The sequence below is a fragment of the Apodemus sylvaticus genome, chromosome 21 (genome assembly GCF_947179515.1).
Source record: "Apodemus sylvaticus chromosome 21, mApoSyl1.1, whole genome shotgun sequence".
Taxonomy (NCBI): domain Eukaryota; kingdom Metazoa; phylum Chordata; class Mammalia; order Rodentia; family Muridae; genus Apodemus; species Apodemus sylvaticus.
The window spans coordinates 50,878,595-50,895,198 of NC_067492.1; positions in this window are offsets into that span (position 1 = coordinate 50,878,595).

A 16,604-nucleotide genomic window follows, 5' to 3' on the forward strand; every position below is an offset into this window, starting at 1 on the left:
CCAACTGGTTATCTCTGGTGTTAGCTGGTCTTGCTGTCTCTGATGGTGGCTTGTCCCTCCTGCAAGCCTATGTGTCAGAACTCTGGGGGAGACTGGTTCTCTCCAGGAGTTATTTGGATATGGACAGCTGTGTCACAGGATCAGCTCCAGGTGCAGACAGAAACCAGAAGCCTAATTAGCATAGTCTTTATAAATCTTTAAGCATACCCACTAAATTTACAAATTGTGAGGTACATAAAGTTTACATAATAGTTTTACAAGATAAGCTTTATATTTGATGAAAAAAAATTTTGAAAGCCAAAGGAAACCAATACTTTTTTGTTTGCTTTATTTTGATCTCTTTTTTTCTGTCACCGAATCAGGTGGCTCACCTGTCATAAAGACAGACAAGAAACATTCAAATAAACATGCTTGGGTATAGAAAAAAGCAAGTCATAACCCAACACCAAAGCCATATTTTCACTAAGTATAAAAACAGTATTTGAATATCATCCATATCTAAAAATTGAACCCAGTGGCCAGTGATAGTAGCAGCCATAGCAACATCTGTACTTGTTGATTTTCCCGAGCAGGGTACCCATCCTCCCTGCCCCCCCCACCACACCCTACCTTGGTTCAAGGTTTAGTTGTTGTTGTTGTTGTTGTTTTGTTTTTGTTTTGTTTGTAGAATTACAGCCTCTAAGTGCTTTCTACTGCCCATCCTTCCACCTGCCACAGGTTGTCTGTGGGGTATTTTATCCTAGCCAGTACCTAGTACAGATCAAGGGAAAACAAAACTGTGCAAAAGTTTTCAGGCATCTGGACAGCCCCTGCCCCACCATAGTGGTGGTAGTGGTGGCAGGTGACATCGGCAGATTTAAACAGACACAGCACAAAACAAAACCAGTAAACACAGAATGCAGATGTTCACACAGTCAAAAGAGACCAGTCAAGAACAAAACACATGGTAGCCACTTTTATAGATTTAGCTGGATCAACAGATTTCCATACATGCCCTTGGATGCTCAATTCCAAGCATCAAGAACCAGAAGAGCAGAATGACTTTTTGCTAGTGCTATGGGCATTAGACAAACAAAACACAGGAAACTAAGAAGCAGGCACCAAAAATGCCTTGGTCAGGAGTACATGCAGCTTGCCAGGAACATCTCTATACTCCCCATCCTTGAAAAAGGATCCCACCAGAAATGGTACCAGATGTCTTAGAAGTCTTTTGTTACTTAACTAATGGAGGCCTCCCCAGACAGGTGCCTGTTGGTTTCGTCTTGGTGCAGTACTTTTTTTCCAACAATTCACCAAACTGAAAGCATGCCTTGGGGCCTTGGCACAGCTTCAAGGTTTGCATTTGCCCCTAGAGTCCCAGAGTAAAATTCCAGATTCAAATTTTGTACTGGTACCTTTATCTCGCTGGAGCCCCCAGCTGTCGATCCAACCAAATGAGGGTAAAAACCATTACCCAAATTATTTTAGTTGAATTCAGCAAACTTTATTTTCTGCCAGACAGCACGATCTCCTGAAAGTGGGAGTTTGAGGAAATAGCAGCAATCACAGGAGATAGTGGGGTTTTATAGCCCCCCAAAACTGCAGGACTAAGGGGCCTTCAAGGATTAGGAGATTTCCAGAAAAATCTTGATTGGCAGGAACTTGGCTGAACATTTTTAAATTATTTGGCAGAACATCTTATCAAGGTGGAGGCCAGGGTATAGGGTGTAGCACCTGTCAAACTCAGGAAGATGGGTCAAGACCTAGTCAAATTTATGTTTTACAGAAATCAAGAATGAACTTGTTTTGACCTTTTAATAAGATGGCTTGTTAAGATGTTCCATCAATGTGGGGCCAGAGGCTTACCTGTGCTTATTCAGGGAGTGGGGGACCAGAAAAGGGGAAATCATTTGAAATGTAAATAAAAAATATATCGAATAAAATAAAAATACATCAAAAAAAAAAGAAAAGTGCTGCCTCCATTAACATCCTCCCAATATCTCACCTTTTCAGTAATCAGTGTTCTTTTTAATAACTCACCTTCTTAAGACAAATTCTAGCAATACCTTTTTCAACATTGTTTTAAAGTCACATAGGCATAAATATTAATTATAATATCAATATTACAATCTATTCATTGGCACAGACACATTTCTCATTATAGTAGTTTTCTTTTTTATTGATATATTTTTATTTACATTGCAAATGATTTCCCCTTTTCTGGGTCCCCACTCCCAGCAACTCCCAGAAGCCCTCTTCTGTCCCCCTATTCTTCCATCCACCCCTTCCTACTTCCCTGTTCTGGAATTCCCCTATACTCTTGCACTGAGTCTTTCCAGAACCAGGGGCCACTCCTCCATTCTTTTTGGACATCATTTAATTTGTGGATTATGTCCTGGGTATTCAAAGTTTCTAGGCTAATATCCACTTATCAGTGAGTGCATACCATGATTGATCTTTTGAGACTGGGTTACCTCACTTAGTATGATGTTCTCCAGCTCCATCCATTTGTCTAAGAATTTCATGAATTCATTGTTTCTAATGGCTGACTAGTACTCCATTGTGTAAATATACCACATTTTTTGTATCCATTCCTCCGTTGACCTCTGTGGGGAATACTTCATTTAAAAAAAAGCCTTAGGAAATATTTTAATTCAATCCATTCTAGCCAAGCACCAAGGAAGCATTTCATGGCAGCAAAGAAGCACAGAGAATATGTTTGCTGCTCAAGATTTCTTCTGCTTCCTCTTTTTGCCCAACAAGGTTCCCAGATATAGATGGTACTTCCTGAATAGAGGGTGGCTTCCCGTCATGCTCTCCATGATACAACCAGAGGTATATTTTATTCAACTTCTAGGTTCTTCTCAACCCAATCAAGTTGACAGGATGACTTGATTTATAGGAAACTGGAGTTTAATCCACTAGAATTTCTTTAAAGCAGTGACAGCCCCTTCTTAAAATCTTACTGACTGGAATAGAGTATAGCTATATTGCTATCTTTACTGCAGAAGACATAAACTTAAGTCAACAACTTCCAAGTGAAGCTTGTATTGCTGATGGCATGACCATGGGAGCTTGTCAGCTGTAGATTTATCTTCAGCAATGAGTCTTTGCTCTCTGTGGTCCAGGCTGATGGTAAAACCTTATATGGAACATTCCGTTGTCATGGAAACACATAAAGGGTCTTAAACTTTCATTCAACATCTAGGATGTCATCTCACATTCCAGGAACCAGAGGGCCTGATATGAATCTCAGCATCAACAAATCAGAAAGAAGAATTGTTGGGAGTACAAGTAGCTGCTTCAGCCTAGACCTATACAAAGAACAACCTCTGCAGCAAGCCACCCAGACAACCAGACCACAGCTCTACAGCAATCAGCTCAGAACACTTAGGACTCCATCAACAATGACTAGCCTCCTTACTCTTTTACCTCTGCTTCCAACTCATGCTAAACCAAAGAAAACACCCAGGGCTTTCCAACACAACCGCATAACATGCCCCATTTTTACTCAGCCAACACCCCCCCCCCATGCCAACATCCTCCAGTTCCAAACTTGCCCCTATTTTTCACTAAAAGTTTTTGCAACTCCCCCACTGCCTCTGAATTACTGACAAGTGTAAGTCCTGGGGTGGAATTCCTGCCTGATCAAAAACTACAAACGAAGAATCTTTGGTCTATTCTCCTTTGGGTTGTTATTGATGATGGATCAGTAAAGTGGTGTCATGAAGATTGGTGAAACCTCGTAGCCTTCTCTAAGAAAGAACAGAAGAAACAAGAAGGTAACACAAGACACCAGGATACCACCATCCACATATGAGCTCACTAGATAACTGCTTCTCTCCTGTCCATAGACCCAAGTCCACAGAAAAGAAAGAATTTCTTTAAGACCAAGCTTCCTAATTGTCTGATGTCTGAATATGGACTAAAACATAAATTATATACCCAGGGTACAGAAGCTGCTTGAGAGCAAGAGAAGAGTAGTAAACACGCTCAGGAAGGTGAGGAGCCAGAGGCTGAACTTAGTCATTACTGGCAGCACTAAGAGTTGTATTCTCTCTCTCTCTCTCTCTCTCTCTCTCTCTCTCTCTCTCTCACACACACACACACACACACACACACAAACACACGCACACACATACAGACTACATTTTAACCTAAAATCACACTTCAGATTAATTTGCACAGTATTTATAGCAAATATTTACTAACTATGTATCATAAAATATCCCCCTCCTGTTTCTAGTTAAAATTCCCCTATTATAAACTGGGCACTGCTACATCTTTTATGGCTTTAATTATATATCATTCTGCACCTGGGATCAATTTCTGTATTAGTCAGCTTTGCTGTAATAAAAGAAATGTAAGCCCCCAAAAGCTAAACAGTATGTGTAATTAAGCACACACCTAGAGGTAAGGACACGTGATCATCTCAACTGGCACAGAAAAGGCATCCAGCAAAGTTCAGCATCCCTTTGGAATAAACGATCTAAAGAAACTGGAAGTCAATGTAATTTACTTCTGAATAATAAAAGCTGCACCCAACAAACCCAAACCCAATATGAACACATCTCATAAAAATCTGAAAAGAGACAAAGGAAACCTTACTCTCCTCTCTTGGTTAATATAGTGTGTGACGTCTTGGCTAGAGCAAACCTGAGGTGGCATGTCTGAGAGGCACCTGGGGGTCTCACCTGATATGACAAGTCTGATTGATTCTAGGTAAGAGTGGGCACTCTACCCAGGGGCTGGGAGCTGGACTGGAGAAGAAGGAGGGAGTGAGAGAGCATTGCTTTCCCCTCTCTCTGCTTCCTGACTGTGGAGAGCATGGGGCATCCACCTCATGCCCTGACACCACGCCTGCCTTACCATGGCAGACTGTGTGCTCAACCTATGGATCATCGCGACTCAATCCTTCCTGACAGTGTTCTTTGTCATGAATTCTGTCACACCAATAAGAGAAACAACAAATAATAAAAGCTGTCAAAGCATGAAGCCATCTGCCCTACAAATCAATAACTAAATGGCCAATTACCCTTCAATCTACCATTTTGCTTGGCCAAATGTTGGGAGCAGAGTGCCATGCCTTTTAAACTAGACAGCTGCTAGCTTATGTTGGCTCTGTGCCAACTATAGAAAAAGTATATGCTCTAGGTAAACATCGATAAACCACCTCCAACTGTGGAGAATTAGTAAAAGATGTCTCCCTGGCTCACCACTGAGAGAGGAGAGACACCACAAGGCTTAAAGAAAGGGTGAGTGTGTTTGTGTGTGTGTCCACACTCTTAACAGACACAGCCTCAGCCAAGGTTTTGGTTCAGCAAGCACCACCACCTCTTGCCTAGGAGCCTTTGTTCAGCACACAAAAACACAATTATAAATGACAGCCCTGCATTTGACATTAAGCATGAGATGCAAAAGAAAAAAAAAAGAAAAAAAATCTCATGTAAAAACTTATCCGAATGTGTATTTTCCCCAGTCAATTTCATTTTCAGCTTCTGCAGAGCAGCGTTGAGTAGTTTAATTATGCTCAGTGATGTGAGCCAGTCACACTCATTCTCTATTGAGAAAGGAGCCTTAGGTAACTTAGCAGCTTGAGCACAATTAGACCTTTCTCTGGCATGTAGGCAATATGTCAGACTTAGTGCCCCCCACGCCCCGGCGGAGCTATACATTTCCTTAATGCAGAAGCAGGCTGGTGGGCTGGAGTCTTCTATGCTTTCTTTCTATCATTTGCATTTGATTTCCCTTCAATCCTCCGCACTCAGATCTTTATTTCTCCTGACAATGTCAATAACAGCACACTTAAAGAGATTCATGGATTCCCCCAGACACCTGCCGTCAGCTACCACACATTAGAGGCTTTAGAGTAAATAGCTCTCTGTAGAGAGCTCTGCTTATGCCCTTGTGAAGGAGACATTCCTCAGCCCAGGGCCTCAGGCAGCATGGAGTGTAAATGTACAGACTGTGTAATGCTTCATACCAGAAGACTGGTACCTTTAAGAGAAGCCAAAAGCATTTCAGCAGCCTGAGCCTTAATGTAAAATTGAGTTTTTTCATGTTTCTAGACTTTCTATTTGGGTGGTAGTGCTGCTGCTGCTGCTGCTGTGTGTGTGTGTGTGTGTGTGTGTGTGTGTGTGTGTGTGTGTTTGCATTATGTGTGTGTTCAATGTTCAAAAAAGAATGGTTAGCAATGTGTTCTTTATAAGATATAGTCATAAGGGCTGGAGAGATAGTTCAGAAGTTAAGAGGACTTGTTGCTCTTCCAGAGGACCTGAGTTAGTTCCCAGTACCCATGTCCGGCATCTCATAACTAAATACCTATAACTCCAGCTCTAGGGATCTGACACATTCGTCTAGAGTCCACAGGCTCCTGAACAAACAGAAGGCATGTGCAAATATATATGAGTATACAACATGCATAAATTAAATAAATACAGATGCACACACACACACACACATATATCATCTGGTCACAGTAGAAGGAGGTATGGATAATGTTCAATCACTGATCAGATACCTCACAAAGTTCCAAGAATAGAAACTAACAGTCAACTAATTATTCTTTTAAGGACACTTGCTAAGTTTTAAAGAGTATCGGTATAATTTTAAAGGTAACCTTTTAAATATTAATTTTTAATTTGTTTACAAAGAAGCTCATGTCTTCATCTATCTGAGGTTAATACAGCAAAGCTAGCTGAGTTTGGATGGCTTCTATATTTTCAGTGCTTTGTGAATCTCCTGGGGTCTTGTACTTCCCATTTCATTTTGTGTGAAGACAGAAAAAATATGTATTCGGTTGTAGGTAATGGAAACTCAAATGAACCATCTACTGCATATAATTTAGGGTAAAGTAAGTGTGGCTAGCACTGGGAAAGGAGAAAATGGACAATGGAGGAGGAGAGGAGACTTGAAGGGACAGGGAAGCTAGTGGACCATGTGTGTTTGCACACGTACACATGTCTGTGTGATACAAAAGTGTGGGGGAATGCTTCAGTGGAAAGGCAAAATGGGGACATGGGGGCAGACATTGGGAGGTATCAGGAGGAGCAGATGGAAGCAACAAAATGATTTTGAAAGCTAACTTAAAAATTCAAAACACAATAATAACAAAGCAAAAATTAGCTATATAGAAAACAAATTCTTTCTAGACAGATGAAGACGAACAGCAGGGTCAAAAATATATTTTAAACAAGTGATAATCTGATAGATAGGGTAGGAGACAGAAGGGGGAAGTAGAGAGAAAATTTCCCTTCCCACTCTAAATATTCTCCAGTTAAGATTAAATCATGATCATTTGTTAATTTGAAAAAAAAAAAAGGAAGGCTGGAGAGATAGCTTGGTGGTTAAAAGCACTGGTTGTTTTTCTTGAGGACCCAGGTTCAAGAGCCAGTACCCACTTGGAAGTTGACAATCAGCTGTTAACTCTAGTTCCAAGGGATTTGACACTCTCTTCAGGGAGATTGACACCCTCTTCTGACTAACATGGACACCAGGCACACATGTGATACCCAGACACACATGCCAACACACAAACATTAAATAAATAAGTAATAAATACATAGTTTAAAAGAAAACCTTAAGATACTTGCACACAATAAAGGATCCTAAAGTAGGAGAAGTCATTAAAACTGTCTAAGGGAAATAATGTTTCTCACGCTATTCTTCTCTTGTTTGCAATTACAGTCTCAGGCTAGTTACAGGATGACTTGGAAGGTTGAATTTGTCCTCCACCCCGCCTCTCTCTCTCTCTCTCTCTCTCTCTCTCTCTCTCTCTCTCTCTCTCTCTCACACACACACACACACACACACACACACACACACACACACACACACACAAAGAAAGATCATAGAATCTCCCCCCAAAGTACCCACATTCTAAGTTCCTCTGGCAAAGGAGTGGTCTTCCTTGTAATAGGCAGCCCCACTGCTCAAACTGGTCAAAAATCACCTATCCTTGGTGGTGCAGTTCTAGTGGTATGGTTCTGGTTTTTAAAAGGAGAAATGGGAGTTTATCTCATCTTCTTGAACACTAAATTCACAAATACTTTAATAACTTTTAGTAAAATTGTCATCAAAATCACTAGTGAGATTGCATTAAAAAATGTTTTTCCTTCTCAAAAGACAGTTCAAGTTTTTCATAAGAAAGTTATTTTTAAGGATAGTGGTGCAAGGCAAGTGGATCTCTGTGTTCAAGGCCTGCCTGTCTACAAAGAGAGTTCCAAGGCAGCCAGAGTCATACAATAAGAGCCTGACAAAAACAAACAAACAAACAAACAAAGCTATTTTTAAAAGCAAACAAACTCCCATGTATTCTGAGGGAAGCCTTTATCCAGTCTAATCAACCTCAAACCAGTATCTTTCTGTTTGGGGGTAGATATTTTGGCTCCTAATGGCCTTGAGCTCACTACAGAGAAAGCTACACGGGTTTGTCTTGATGTGAAGACTTAATGATAAGCTTGAAAACTGTGAGTCTTCCCAGAGGCCAAGAGAAACATCATCGGCTTTCTGTCACCTATCATTTCTTTTCTGACACTACCTCTACTGAGTCGCATAATTTCGGATTTCCTGCAAGTAATCTACACGGATTTCTAAGTGTTTTAATGCCTTGCTACTCAAAAGCACCGTTTACCCCAGCTTCATCTGCAGCTTGTTAGGAATAGGGACTCCTGGGCCTGTTCTCAAACACACAGGATCTGCTCCTTGGTATGTCTTGGGAGAATGCTGGAAAGATGACTCAGTGTGTAAGAGGATTTGCTAGCAAGCATCACGACCTGAGTGTGAGTTCCCAGCACCCAGTTAAAATGCAAGGTGTGGACATATATATGCCTTCAGTCCCAGGCACTTTCAGGGTAGATGGAAATAGGAGACTCACTGGGGCTTGCTCCCTGCCAGCTTTATTCATTGAACAGCCCTGACTAGAGGGAGTAAGATTGAAAATTGTAAAAATACACATCTAAAGTCTTCCCCTGGCATCTGGGCTTGTGAAGAGGTGTGCATGCCCACACACATACACATATATACCACACGCACACACACTGTAAAATAAATATTCCCAAGAGTTGCAACAGCACACCAAAGTTGGAGTAATGGTACTATAAAAAAAATAACCATGTAGTCCCCTTAAGGTCTGGTGCCTGAAAACTAGCAACTGGGCCCATGTTTCTCTATCTTAGAATTGTGGGAACTAAGCAAGTAACATGGATCCAGAGAACAAAACTTCTATTTATCTTACTTCCATTCCATTAATGCAAATAGCAATAGCCCAGTGAAAGTCATTGGCTTAGACATGTGAAAGATCAGAGCAGTGCCTGATTCCTCTTTTCACCACACTACAACAATCTGGGTACCTCTGTGTATGTTAATGCATAAGGATCAGGATTTGCTTGGAGTCATTTCCATAAGTGCTGGCCTCCTTTCTAGCAAATATGGACTGTGGAAATATGGAGGCCAACATGTGGCTGGTACAAAATAAATATGCTATGTTAATTTTTTAAAGTGATAATCGGGCTCCGTTTGCACCCTGAGGTCTACTTCTATGGACTGGCACTCCATACTCAGAGGTTTATCTGCCCCACAAGTAGCACATACCCCTTCTTGGCATTTTTCTCATTTCCTCGAAAAGCCTTCTCTGCACAAACGTCAGATCAGAAGCCAAAGGAAACTCAGCTCAATTTGCCCTGCTCCCCACGGAGCTCCCAGTGACTGCAGGCTTTCATTCCCTTCACTCCCACATTAATTTCACTGTGCATTAGTCAGCATCCAAGTTTCCTCAGGTTCCAAGGGGGAAAGAACTCTGGGGTAGTCTAGACTGAGCTATCAGGCTGGTGGCTACTTCATCTTCATGGGTAGCTGTTGTACTTTCCACCCTTTAGTTTTGTATCCTACTTCATTGGATACTATCAAAGAAAACCATGACCAGACATATATAGAAGCATTGTAAAGTCTTGGAAGGTAAGCCTTACATTGTTGGGAACACAAGGTCTTTGCCTCCCTTTGCCACTGTGAACTTTCCTCATTGCTGGGACATAATACCTAGCAACTTACGGATGGAGAACTTGTTTTGACTCAGTTGCCAGGAAGGCATGAGTGTAGGAGGGTTGTTGACCATCACATTGCACTCATGGTCAGGAAGCAGAGAGGTGAATGCTTTGGCTTCTTTTCCTCTTTTCATTCAGTCTGGAAGCTCAGGGATTGAATGGCAATTCTGCCATTCAGGGTAGACTTTCCTCTTCAGTCAAAGCTCTCCATAAGCATCCTCATGAACACACCTGAAACATGTCTTCTAGGTGATTTCAAATCTGGCCAAGTTGAAAGACATTAACCATGACACCCATGGTCAACTTTACACCTCAACCATGTGACTCTTCACCCCAGCATTCCACTTGTGTCCTTTGTGAATGTTTCATAATGCAAAATATACTTAAGTTCAGCTATTTAAGAGCCTCCAGCACCTTAACAGTTCAAAGGTTTCTCAAAGTCTAAAGATTCCTCTTCAAGTCAAGGCAATCCCTTCATTATGAGCCTGTTTTATTTCTATTTTTAAGTTGTACACTTCCACCATACAGTGGTACAGAATACACATCCTTACTCATTCCCATTTCAAAAGGAAGGAATAGAAGACTAGAAAGGCAGGACAGCCTGCAGAGGTGACTGGCACATGTGTGGTCCCCTGAACACCATTGTCTTGCTCCTCCTCCTCCTCCTCCTCCTCCTCCTCCTCCTCCTCCTCCTCCTCCATCACCACCACAACCACCACCACCACCACCACCACACACACCAACATCTAAACAACTGGATGTAACAATCATTGGTCAGTAATATCTCTTAACATCCATGAACTCAATTCCCCAGTAAAAAGATATGACTAACAATTAATATGTAAATAGAATCCATCATTCTACTGTATACGAGAGACATAACTCAGTAACAAAGATATGACTAGAAAAAGGGTTTTCAAGCAAATGGATCCAAGAAACAAGCTGGAGTAGCCATTCTAATATCTAGTAAAATAGACTTTCTACTAAAAGTAATCAAAAGAGACAGAGAAGGACACTTCATACTCATCATAGGGAAAATTCAAGATGTTCAAGAGAACATCTCAATTCTGAGCCCCAAATGCAAGGGGAGACACATTCATAAAGGAAACATTTCTGAAGCTTGAATCATGCATTGAACCCCATACATTAACAGTTAGAGACCTCAGCACTCTGCTCTCACCAATGAACAGGTTATTGAGACAGAAATGAAACAGAGAAATGATGAAACTAACAGAGGTTATGATTTAAATGGACTTAACACATAACTATAGAACATTTCACCCAAACACCAAAGAATATACCTTCTTCTCAGCACCTCACACAGCCTTCTGCAAAATTGACCATATAATCAGCAAATCTCTGCAGATACAAAAATATTGAAATAACCCCAGGCATCTTGCCTGATCACCATAGATTAAAGCTGCACTTCAACAACAGAAACAACAGAAAACCTAAAAAATGCTCTACTAAACTGAATAACTCTCTACTCAATGATCACTGGGTCAAGGAAGAAATAAAGAAATTAAAGACTTTCTAGAATTCAATAAAAATGAGAAAACATATCCAAACTTATGGGACACTATGAAAACAGTGCTAAGAGGAAATTTCATAACACTAAGTGCCTTTATAAATAAATTGGAGAATTCTCATACTAAGGAACTAAAAGTCCATCTGAAGGCTCTAGGGAATGAGGGAAGAAGAAACAAACGCATCCAGGAGGAGTAGATGGAAATTATCACACTCAGGACTGAAGTCAATCAATTAGAAACAAAGAGGACAATACAAAGAATCAATGAAACCAAGAGCTGGTTCTTTGAGAAAAATCAACAAAATAGACAAACCCTTAGCAAAACTAACTAAAAAGCAGAGAGAAAGTATCCAAATTAACAAAATCAGAAATGAAAAATAAGTCATAACAACAGATGCTGAGGAAATTCAAAGAATCATTAGGTCTTACTTCAAAAACCTGTATTCCATATATTTGAAAAAATTAATGATATGGATATTTTCTAAACAGATACCAATTACCAAAATTAAATCAAGATCAGATAAACTATCTGAATAGTCCTATAAACCTTAAGGAAATAGAAGTGTCATTAAAAGTCTCCCAACCATAAAAAGACCTGGACCAGATGGATTTAGTGAAGAATTATACCAGACTGTCAAAGAAAAGATAATGTCTATACTCCTCAAACAATTCCACAAAATAGAAACAGAAGGAAAACTGCTAAACTCATTCTGTGAGGCCATAGTAACCCTGGTTCCTAAATCGCACAAAGACTAAACAAAGAGAATGTCAGACGAATTTCCCTTATGAACATTGATGCAAAAATTCTCAATAAAATGCTCACAAATCAAATACAAGAACACATCAAAGATATAATCTACCATGATCATGTAGGCTTTTTCTAAGGCATTCAGGGGTGGTTCAACATACAAAAATCCATCAACATAATCCACCATAGAAACAAACTGAAAGAAAAATAAACAACCACATGATCATCTCACTAGATACTGAAAAAGCATTTGACAAAATCCAGCACCAACAGGCTTCATGTTAAGGTCTTAGAGAGAGTATAGTAAAAGGGGCATACCTAAACACAATAAAAGCAATATACAGCAAGCCAATAGCCAACAACAAATTAAATGGACAGAAACTAAAGCATTTCCACTAAAATCAAGGACAAGACAAGGATACCTACTCTCCCCATATCTATTCAATATAGCATTCAAAATGGTAGCTAGAGCAATAAAACAACTAAAAGAGATCAAGGGGATAGAAATTGGTAAGGAAGAAGTAAAAGTATCACTTATTTGTAGATATATGAGAAGATAGTATGCATAAGTAACCCCAAAAATTCTATCAGTGAACTCCTACAACTGATAAACACCTTTAGCAAAGTGACTGGATACAAAATTAACACAAAAATCCAGTAGCCCCCCTCCTCTACACAAGTCTCACAATAGCCACAACTAACATAAAATACCTTGGTGTGACTCTAACCAAGCAAGTGAAAAACCTGTATGACAAGAACTTAAAATCTCTGAAGAAAGAAATTGAGGAAGATATCAGAAGAGGGTAAGATCTCCTTTGTTTGTGGATCAGTAGGATTAACAAATTGAAAATGACCAAAAGCAAACAACAGATTCAATGCAATTCCAATCAAAATTCCAACTCACTTCTTCAAGGTCTTGAAAGAACAATTCTCAACTTCAGAAGGAAAACCAAAAAACCCAGGATCGTTATAACGATCCTGAACAATAAAAGAACTTTTGGAAGTATCACTATCCCTGACATCAAGCTGTACTACAGAGCAATAGCAATAAAAAAATTACATGGTGTTGGTATAGATACAGACAGGTGGATAAATGGAATCAAATCAAAAACCAAGAAATAAACCCATAACGTATAGACACTTGATTTTTGACGAAGAAGCCAAAACATGCAAAGAAAAAGGGAAAGCCTCTTCAACAAATGATGCCGGTATAACTGAATGTCTGAATATATAGGAATGCAAATTTATTCATTCTTTTTAATTTTAATTTTTATTACATTCAACACAATGCATACTTTTATAGCAATTATAAAAATAATGGACATGCTATTAAATAACATAAAAAGATAAAATCTTTTTGTTTGTCCATTTTGTTTTTACTAGAGCTTAGAACCTTGGCTCTTACTGTGGTAGAAACCCAAAATAAGAACAATTATTAGACATTGGAGTTCATTGTAATAAGGCTGTATTTCAATGTCCCTCACATCACCAAAGGATTTTACCTTCATAGTAGCTAAGCTAAGAGCTGACAGTTCTGCTGCGCCAAGGAATGAATTGTAGGCACAATTAATTGTACACAGATTTCCTGCTATGGTCAAAGTTATTTGACTTGAGTGATTGTCATCATTCTCAGCCCACAGGGAACAGGTTACATCATTCAATAAGTGGTGTGTGTGTTAAGATGGTCTACCCTGAAGTCATTCATCAACTGTTTCAATGAACAATGGTTCTTCCTGTAGGGTGGCACAGACATTAAGTGAGGGTAAGATTCTGGTTCATTGACTGTGATGATTTTGAAAAGCACTCATCTCAGAAAAAGAGTAACTTATAAGGTCATCTTCAAAATTGATACAATAATATTATAATAATTATAATCAAGCAAAATATTCAGTCTCACTCTTTGTTGTTCTCTTACAAGTCACCTCCCAAATTAATTGTGTAAATTTCTTTTGGCTGTATAAATAATTTTGACATATGTAAGCTTTTCTGAAACCATAGTAGAGTGTAAAAACATCAAATAAACAATCCTACTTATAGAGAGGCTGAGATAGGGGAAGCATGATTTCAAGACCATTATGTGGTGCACAGCAAGACACTGTCACATGTAAGCAAGCAGAAAGTATATATGGATTGTACAATATTGGACATATCTCCTCAATTACCAAATTAGACAGACCACTGGGTGACAGGCAACAAATTTCTAATTCCTCGTATTTTTTAATTTCAACCAAATTGAATTGAATTGGTAATATCAATTTTCATATTAAGAGATATTAAGGAAAAGTTATTGTTACTTCCTGTTAATTTTTGTTAGAAGTTGTATTGGCTGGTTTTGTGTGTCAACTTGACACAGACTGGAGTTATCACGGAGAAAGGAGCTTCAGTTGGGCAAGTGCCTCCATGAGATCCAGCTGTGGGGTATTTTCTCAATTAGTGACCAAGGGGGAAAGCTCCCTTGTGGGTGGTACCATCCCTGGGCTGGTATTCTTGGGTTCTATAAGAGAGCAGGCTGAGCAAGCCAGGGGAAACAAGCCAATAAGTAACATCTCTCCATGGCCTCTGCATCAGCTCCTGCTTCTTGACCTGCTTGAGTTCCAGTTCTGACTTCCTTTGGTGATCAACAGCAATGTGGAAGTGTAAGCTCAATAAACCCTTTCCTCCCCAACTTGCTTCTTGGTCAGGATGTTTGTGCAGGAATAGAAAGCCTAAGGCAGAAGTGGAATTATGTTTGTGTGAGTTTGTTGAAAGATTACTTTTTCGCTTTTTCTAGGGTGCAGTTTCCCTCCTTGTGTCGGTATTTTACATCTATTATCCTATGTTGGGCTGGATTTGTGTAAAGATATTGTATAAACTTGGTTTTGTCATGGAATATCTTGGTTTCTCCATCTATGGTGATTGAGAGTTTTGCTGGGTATAACAGTCTGGGCTGGCATTTGTGTTCTCTTAGGGTCTGTATGAGATCTGCCCAGGATCTTCTAGCTTTCATAGTCTCTTGTGAGAAGTCTGGTGTAATTCTGATAGGCCTGCCTTTATATGTTACTTGACATTTTTCCCTTACTGCTTTTAATATTCTTTCTTTTTTAGTGCATTTAGTGTTTGATTATTAAGTTATGGGAGGAATTTCTTCTCTGGTCCATTCTATTTGTAATCTGTAGGCTTCTTGTATGTTCATGGGCATCTCTTTCTTTAAGTTAGGAAAGTTTTCTTCTATAATTTTGTTGAAGACATTTACTGGCCCTTTAAGTTCGGAATCTTCACTCTCTTTTATACCTATTATCTTTAGGTTTGGTCTTTTCGTTGTGTCCTGGATTTCCTGGATGTTTTGGGTTAGGAGCTTTATGCTTTTTGTGTTTTCTTTGACTGCTGTGTCAATGTTTTCTATATTATCTTCAGCACCTGAGATTCTTCTATCTCCTGTATTCTGTTCTTGATGCTTACATCTATGACTCCTGATTTCTTTCCAAGGTTTTCTATCTCCAGAGTTGTCTCCCTTTGTGATTTCTTTACTGTTTCTACATCCATTTTTAGATCTGGATGGTTTTGTTAATTTCCTTTGCCTGTTTGATTGAGTTTTCCTATCATTCTTTAAGGGATTTTTGTGTTTCCTCTTTAAGGGCTTCTAGCTGTTTACCTGTGTTTTCCTGTTTTGCTTTAAGGGAGTTGTCCACGTCCTTCTTAAAGTCCTCTATTATCATCATGAGAAGTGATTTTAGATCCAAATCTTGCTTTTCCAGTGTGATTGTATACCCAGGACTTGCTATGGTGGAAGAAATGGGTTCTGGTGATGCCAACTGATCTTGGTTTCTGTTGTTTATATCCTTGTGCTTGCCTCCCACCATCTGGTTATCTCTAGAGCTCCCTGCCCTCACTATATCTGATTAGAGCCTGTCCTTCTTGTGATCCTGGTTGTGTCAGAACTCCTCAGAGTCAAGATGTCTCTAATTCTGTGATTCTGGGATCCTGTAATCCTGAGATCCTGGGTTTGTCCAAGCTCCTTGGAGTCAAGCTGCCTCTGGGACCCTGAGATCCTGATGTAACCAAGTTCCATTATATAGCTATACCACATTTTCTATACCACATTTCATTTTGATACAGACCCAAAGAAGCTAAACAACAAGGAGAGCACAGGGAAGGATGTTTAAATCTTTCTCAGAAGGGGAAATATATCAGAGATCAATGGAAGGAGGGAACTTGGTAGAAGGGAGGATGCAGAGAGGAGTCAGTGAGAGGGGCATCATATGTAGGGAGAGCAGGAAAGAGAGAAAGAAGATAGCCTCTGAGGTTGAATCTCTAGGACATGCCAGAGACC